At 39.2% G+C, this 8,357-nt stretch overlaps 1 non-coding gene across 1 annotated transcript; it reads right to left on the reverse strand.

Annotated features, from left to right (window-relative positions):
- Positions 1-6,866: 6,866 nt before the first annotated feature.
- On the reverse strand, positions 6,867-6,974 carry LOC112792988 (small nucleolar RNA R71). Its single transcript, XR_003197703.1, has one exon. It is a non-coding gene; the product is annotated as a small nucleolar RNA R71 (small nucleolar RNA).
- Between the last annotated feature and the right edge of the window lie 1,383 nt (positions 6,975-8,357).

The raw sequence follows: 8,357 nt of genomic DNA on the forward strand, positions 1-8,357 counted from the left end.
TTCTTGCACTTATGTTCAAAAATCACAATTCTCATGAAATCAAAACCATGTCTGCTTGACTAAATTTACCATTTAACTAAAGTTGCTTAATCTACCAATCTCCGTGGGATCGACCTCACTCTTAGTGAGTTTTATTACTTGATACGACCCGGTATACTTGCCGGTAATTATGTGAATCCCAATTTTCACGTATCAGGCACTCAAAATCCAGATGATATTATTGATTATCCTAGTTTAGTTATTTTTTATTCTTGAGCACAGCTTCTTTAGAGTCTTGGTCATGACCCTAAGTACTTTGTTTTTCAGTATTTCCACCGGATACATAAATGCCACAAACACTTTAACTAGGTGAATCCTTTAGGACTGTGATTCCGCTTTGCTAGAATCCCCAGCCAGTGGTGTCCAGAGTTCTTAAGCACACTCTTTGTTTTGGACCACGACCTTAACTGCTCAGTCTCAAGCTTTTCACTTGACACCTTCACACCACAAGCATATAGTTAGGGGAGCAGCTCAATTGAACTGTTTTGGCCAAGATTTTATTTCTTTTAGGCCTTCCTAACCATTGATGCTCAAAGCCTTAGATCTTTGCTCTTGCCATTTAATTTAAAAAGCTATTGGCTTTTTGCTTTTGCCTTTTGGTTTAAAGGGCTATTGGCTTTTTCTTATTATTATTTATTTTCTACTTGCTTTTTTTCGCATGCTGCTTTTTCTTACTTCAAGAATCAATTTTTTATTTTTAAGATTACCAATAACACTTCACTTTTATCATCATTCTATCAAGAGCCAACTTTCTTAACTTCAACATCAAATATACACTATTCATTCACACGTTCAAAAAACAAAAGCAATGCAACCAGATCAAATAATTGAACTATTCTCAATATATAACTTGAAATTCATGCATCTTACTTCTCTTTTTCAAATAAAATTTTCTTTTTAGCAAGGTGATACATGCATGGAATATTTTGTAGCTCTAAGACATAAATAAAGATGATCATGCACTAGAAACAGACAATAGAACAAAATACACGGAAAACAGAAAAATAACATAGGCAATAGGGGATTAAGGGAACGAATCCACATTAGTGATGGCAGCTGCTACTCCTTCTGGAGGATCCAATGGAGTGCTTGATTTCTTCTATGTCACGTCCCTGCCTCTGTTGTTCTTCCCTTATAACTCTTTGTTTTTCCCTTATGGCTCTTTGATCTTCTCTTATGTCATGGAGGATTATAGAGTGCACTTGATGTCTCATCCTTAGTTGATCTATGCTGGAGCTCAATTCCCCTAGAGAAATGTGCAGATGGTCCCAATAGCCTTAGAGAGGAAAATGCATCCCTTGAGGCAACTCATGGATTTCTTATTGGGGCAGCTCCACATGCTCTTGTTCTGGTTCATGTGCTGGCTCTCTAGTTTTCTCCATCCTCTTCTTGGTGATGGGCTTGTCCTCCTCAATAGGAATGTCTCCTTCTATGGCAATTCCATCTGAATTGCATAGGTGACAAATAAGGTGGGGGAAATCCAACCTTGCTAAGGGGGAAGGCTTTTCAGCTTTCTTGTACAATTCTTGAGGTATTACCTCATGTACCTCCACCTCACTTCCAATCATGATGTAATGAATCATGATGACTCTGTCAATGGTCACTTCTGACCGATTTCTTGTAGGGATGATAGAGCGATAGATAAATTCTAACCATCCTCTAGCTACGGGCTTGCAATCAAGCCTTCTCAGTTAGATAGACTTGCCTTGAGCGTCCCTCTTTCACTGTGCTCCTTCCAACAAATGTCTGAAAGGACTTGGTCCAGCCTCTGGTCAAAGTTGACTCTCCTGGTGTAAGGATGTGGGTCTTCTTGCATCATTGGCAAATGGAGTGCCAACCTTACACTCTTCGGGCTAAAATCCAAAAGACGCCCTTAGACCATGGTATGCCAATTTTTGGGACTTGGGTTCACGCTTGTATCATGGTTTTTCGTGACCCATGTATTGGCATAGAACTTTTGTACCATCAAGATCCCAACTTCTGGGATAGGATTGGTTAGCACTTACCAACCTCTCCTTCGGACTTCTCTTCGGATCTCCGGGTACTCATTTTTTTAGCCTAAAAGGGACTTCAAGAATCACCCTTTTCTTTGTCACTACTTCATAGAAGTGGTCTTGATGAGCTTTGGTGGTGAATCTCTCTATCTCTCAAGATTCGGAGGTGGAAGCAACTGCTTTCCCTTTCTTCTTTCTAGAGGATTCTTCGACTTTAGGTGCCATGAGTGGGAATAGAAAGCAAAAAGCAAGTAATTTCCAACACCAAACTTAAAAGCTTTGCTTGTCCTCGAGCAAAATACGAAGAAAAGAGTAGAAGAAGAAGAGAATAGAGGAGATGGAGGGAGAGAGGAGAATTCGGCCAGGTGGGGCTTTAGTATATGAATGGTGTGTGTATGAAGGGTAGGAAGAAGGGGGTATTTATAGGAGTGAGAAAGGTTGGGTTTGAATGAGTGGGTGGGAATTGGGTGAGAAATTTTGAATTTGAAGTTGGTGGGGGTTGGTGGGAGTTATGATGGTTTTGGAAAGTGAAATGGATGTGATTAGATTAGGGTTTATAGGGAAGAGTGTGTAGGGAAAATTGAAAGGAAGAGAGAGAAGAAGGTAGGGTAGGTGGAGATTCTGTGGGACCCACTGGTCTTGAGATGCTGGAAAATTCAAGTTCCCTGCCCCTTGTGGGCGTTTCACGCCCAGCTCCTACGTCTGGCTGGCGTTCAACGCCAGTAATGTGCCTTTAAGTGGGTGTTGAACGCCCATTGGGGTGTTCCTACCTGGCGTTCAATGCCATGTCTCTGCCTCCTGGCTGGCGTTCAACGCCAGCTATGTGCTCCCTGGCTGGCATTCAACGCCAGCAAAGGACTTGCTCCAGGGTGTTTTGTTTCCAACTATGACTTCTTCTATTTTTGTTCTTACTACTGCACATGATCACAAACTTAAAGAAAACATGAAAATTAAATGAATATAACTTAACTAAACTTAATGAAAAACAGAAATAACTAATTATGGTTGGGTTACCTCCCAACAAGCGCTTCTTTAACGTCACTAGCTTGACGGTTAGCTTTTTACAGAGATGGATAAGGGCTCAGAATTTTGCTCCTTACAGTGAACTTCTTGCCTGTGCTCTCATGGATGAGCTCCACACGCTCTAGAGACAGGATCTTGTTCTTTGTGTGTGAAATGACTGGATTGTCAGTGAAGATGACTCTCTGATGAGCGGATAATTTATACGCTTTTTGGCATTGTTTTTAGTATGTTTTAGTTAGTTTTTATTATATTTTTATTAGTTTTTAGTTAAAATTCACTTTTATGGACTTTACTATGAGTTTGTGTGTTTTTCTGTGATTTCAGGTATTTTCTGGCTGAAATTGAGGGACTTGAGCAAAAATCTGATTCAGAGGCTGAAAAGGACTGCAGATGCTGTTGGATTCTAACCTCCCTGCACTCGAAGTGGATTTTCTGGAGCTACAAAAGCCCAATTGGCGCGCTCTCAATTGCGTTGGAAAGTAGACATCCTGGGCTTTCCAGAAATGTATAATAGTTCATACTTTTCCCGATATTTGATGGCCCAAGCTGGCGTTCCAAATCAGCTCAAAACTACCCGGCGTTAAACGCTGGAACTGGCACAAGAATGGGAGTTAAACGCCCAAACTGGCACAAAAGCTGGCGTTTAACTCCAAGAAAAGTCTCTACACATTAAAGCTTCAATGCTCAGCCCAAGCACACACCAAGTGGGCCCGGAAGTGGATTTTTATGTCATTTACTCATCTTTGTAAACCCTAAGCTACTAGTTCTCTACATATAGGACCTTTTACTATTGTATTTTCATCTTTAGATCTTTGGGTCTTTTGATCACTTGAATCTTTTGATCATGTTTTTATGATTGAACCCTCTTTGGGAGGCTGGCCATTCGGCCATGCCTAGACCTTGTTCTTATGTATTTTCAACGGTGGAGTTTCTACAAACCATAGATTAAGGTGTGGAGCTCTGTTGTACCTCCAGTATTAATACAATTACTATTGTTCTTCTATTCAATTCAGCTTATTCTTGTTCTAAGATATTCATTTGCACCCAAGAACATGATGAATGTGATGATTATGTGACACTCATCATCATTCTCACTTATGAACGAGTGCCTGGCAACCACTTCTATTCTACAAGCAAACAAGGCTTGAATGTTTATCTCTTGGATCCCTTGATCGGAATCTTCGTGGTATAAGCTAGAATTGATGGCGGCATTCAAGAGAATCTGAAAGGTCTAAACCTTGTCTATAGTATTCTGAGTAGGATTCAATGATTGAATGACTGTGACGAGCTTCAAACTCCTGAATGCTGGGCGTTAGTGACAGATGCAAAAGAATCAATGGATTCTATTCCAACCTGATTGAGAATTGACAGATGATTAGTCGTGCCGTGACAGGGTGCGTTGAACATTTTCACTGAGAGGACAAGATTGTAGCCACTGACAACGGTGATGCCCAACATACAGCTTGCCATGGAAAGGAGTAAGAAGGATTGGATGAAGACAGTAGGAAAGCAGAGAGACGGAAGGGACAAAGCATCTCCATTCGCTTATCTGAAGTTCTCACCAATGAATTACATAAGTATCTCTATCTTTATTTTATGCCTTATTCATATATCATCCATAACCATTTGAATCTGCCTGACTGAGATTTACAAGATGACGATAGCTTGCTTCATACCAACAATCTCCGTGGGATCGACCTTTACTCGCGTAAGGTTTATTACTTGGACGACCCAGTGCACTTGCTGGTTAGTTGTGCGCCATTGATGATCACAATTTCGTGCACCAAGTTTTTGGCGCCGTTGCCGGGGATTGTTTGAGTTTGGACAACTGACGGTTCATCTTGTTGCTTAGATTAGGTATTTTTCAGAATTTTTAAGAATGAATTCTAGTGTTTCAAGGTGATGTTCTTATCATCACCAAAGCTGATTGATCTTCATCAGTTTAGCTCTTGAATGCAATGTCCTGCTGAAGCTTGGCTAGCCATGTCTAATTTCTTTAGACTGAAGCTTTAGACTAACATTGCATGATTCTTGGAATTCTTATTAAAAATTTTGAATCTCTTTATTTTCTTTTTCCACATAATTTTCGAAAAAACCAAAAAAATTACAAAATCATAAAAAAACCAAAAATATTTCTTGTTTGAGTCTAGTGTCCCATTTTATGTTTGGTGTCAATTGCATGTTTCTGTTCTTCTTGCATTTATCATGTGTCTTCATTGATCTTCAAGTTGTTCTTGATGATTTCATTGCTCTGATCTTTAAATTCTCTTATTGTGTGTTTTGTTGTTTCTCATATGCATTCTCAATTTGTTAGTGTCAGTAGTATACAAACTTCTAAGTTTGGTGTCTTGCATGCATTGTTTATTTGATTTTAGTTGCATTTTGATTTTTCCTCATCATTAAAAATCCAAAAATTTTTTAATTTGTGTCTTTTCAAGTCAATACTACAGAGAATTGAAGATTCAGAACATTCAGCAGAGGAATTACACAGAAAAAGCTAGGCGTTCAAAACGCCTAGTGAGGAAGGAAAACTGGTGTTTAAACGCCAGCCAGGGTGCCTGGCTGGGCGTTTAACGCCCAAAAGGGTAGAGCTTTGGGCGTTAAACGCCAGAATGTATATCATTCTGGGCGTTTAACGCCAGGATGGCACAAGAGGGAAGATTTTGTTTTTAATTCAATTTTTTTTTCAAGTTTCCAAAATTTTTCAAAATCAAATCTTTTTCAAATCATATCTTTTCAATTATATGTTTTCAAAATCAATTTCTTTCCATTTTTCAAAAATACTTGCTAACAATTAATGATTTGATTCAACATTTCAAGTATGTTGCCTTTTCTGTTGAGAAAGGTTTAATGTTTGAATCATATCTTTTCTTGTTAGCTAAGTCATTGATTTTAAAAATCAAATCTTTTTAAATTGTTTTTCCAAATCATATCTTCTCAATCATATCTTTTTAAAACTATATCTTTTCAATCATATCTTCTTAATCACATATTTTTCAAAAATAGTTTTCAATCATATCTTTTTGATTTCTAATTTCAAAATCTTTTTCAAAAATCACTTTACTTCTTTCTAAATCTTAGTTTTCGAAAATCATCAATCAATTTTTCAAAATAATTTTTAAAATCTTTTTAATTTATTTTCGAAAATTTCCTCCCTTCTTCTCACATCCTAATTCTTCTACCTCCTCCTTCTATTCCTCTGACACCTCAAGGAATCTCTATATTGTGACATAGAAGATTCCATATTTTCTTGTTCTCTTCTCTTTCATATGAGCAGGAGCAAAGACAAAAGCATTCTTGTTGAGGCTGTCCCTGAACCTGAAAGGACCTTGAAGCGAAAGCTAAGAAAAGCTAAAGCACTACTCTCTGTAGAGGACCTAACAGAAATCTTCAAAAGAAGAAGACATGGCAGCCGAAAACAACAACAATGCCAACAATGCAAGGAAGGTGCTGGGTGACTTTACTGCACCTACTCCCGACTTCTATGGGAGAAGCATCTTTATCCCTGCCATTGGAGCAAACAACTTTGAGCTTAAGCCTCAATTAGTTTCTCTAATGCAACAGAATTGCAAGTTCCATGGACTTCCATTGGAAGATCCTCATCAGTTTTTATCTGAGATCTTGCAAATCTGTGACACTGTCAAGACCAATGGGGTTGACCCTGAGGTCTACAGACTTATGCTATTCCCTTTTGCTGTAAGAGACAGAGCTAGGATATGGTTGGACTCACAACCAAAAGAAATCCTGAACTCTTGGGAAAAGCTAGTCAATGCCTTCTTGGCAAAGTTCTTTCCACCTCAAAAATTGAGTAAGCTTAGAGTGGAAGTCCAAACCTTCAGACAGAAGGAAGGTGAATCCCTCTATGAAGCTTGGGAAAGATACAAACAATTGATCAGAAAGTGTCCTTCTGACATGCTTTCTGAATGGAGCATCATAGGTATCTTCTATGATGGTCTGTCTGAACTGTCCAAGATGTCATTGGATAGCTCTGCTGGAGGATCTCTTCATCTGAAGAAGACGCCTGCAGAAGCTCAAGAATTCATTGAAATGGTTGCAAATAACCAATTCATGTACACTTCTGAAAGGAATCATGTGAACATTGGGACGAATCAGAAGAAAGGAGTTCTTGAGATTGATACTCTGAATGCCATATTGGCTCAGAACAAAATATTGACTCAACAAGTCAATATGATTTCTCAAAGTCTATCTGGAATGCAAGCTGCACCAGGCAGTACTAAGGACGCTTCATCTGAAGAAGAAGCTTATGATCCTGAGAATCCTTCAATAGAAGAGGTGAATTACATGGGAGAATCCTATGGAAACACCTATAATCCTTCATGGAGGAATCATCCAAATCTCTCATGGAAGGATCAACAGAGACCTCAACAAGGTTTCAACAACAATAATGGTGGAAGAAACAGGTTTAGCAATGGCAAGCCTTTTCCATCATCTTCTCAGCAATAGACAGAGAATTCTAAGCAGAGCCATTCTGACTTAGCAACCATGGTCTCTGATCTAATCAGAACCACTCAAAGTTTCATGACTGAAACAAGGTCCTCCATTAGAAACTTAAAGGCACAAGTGGGACAGCTGAGCAAGAAAATTACTGAACTCCCTTCTAGTACTCTTCCAAGCAATACAAAAGAGAATCCAAAAGGAGAATGCAAGGCCATTAACATGACCCACATGGCCGAACTTGGAGAGGAGGAAGAGGTAGTGATCGCCACTGAGGAAGACCTCAATGGACGTCTACTGGCCTCCAAAGAGTTCCCTAATGAAGAACAATGGGAATCTGAGGCTCACACAGAGACCATAGAGATTCAATTGGATTTACTTCTGCCATTTATGAGCTCTGATGAGTATTCTTCCTCTGAAGAGGATGAGTAAGTCACTGAAGAGCAAGTTGCTAAATACCTTGGAGCAATCATGAAGCTAAATAACAAGTTATTTGGTAATGAGACTTGGGAGGATGAACCCCCTTTGCTCACCAAAGAATTGGATGACTTGTCTAGGCAGAAACTACCTCAAAAGAGACAAGATCTTGGGAAGTTCTCAATACCTTGTGCCATAGGCACCATGACCTTCAAGAAGGCCTTGTGTGACCTAGGGTCAAGTGTAAACCTCATGCCTCTCTCTATAATGGAAAAGCTAGGGATCTTTGAGGTACAAGCTGCAAGAATCTCACTAGAGATGGCAAACAATTCAAGAAAACAAGCTTATGTGCTTGTAGAGGATGTTCTGGTAAAGATTGAAGACCATTACATCCCTGTTGATTTCATAGTCCTAGAAACTGGGAAGTGC

The sequence above is a fragment of the Arachis hypogaea genome, chromosome 3 (genome assembly GCF_003086295.3).
Source record: "Arachis hypogaea cultivar Tifrunner chromosome 3, arahy.Tifrunner.gnm2.J5K5, whole genome shotgun sequence".
Lineage (NCBI taxonomy): Eukaryota > Viridiplantae > Streptophyta > Magnoliopsida > Fabales > Fabaceae > Arachis > Arachis hypogaea.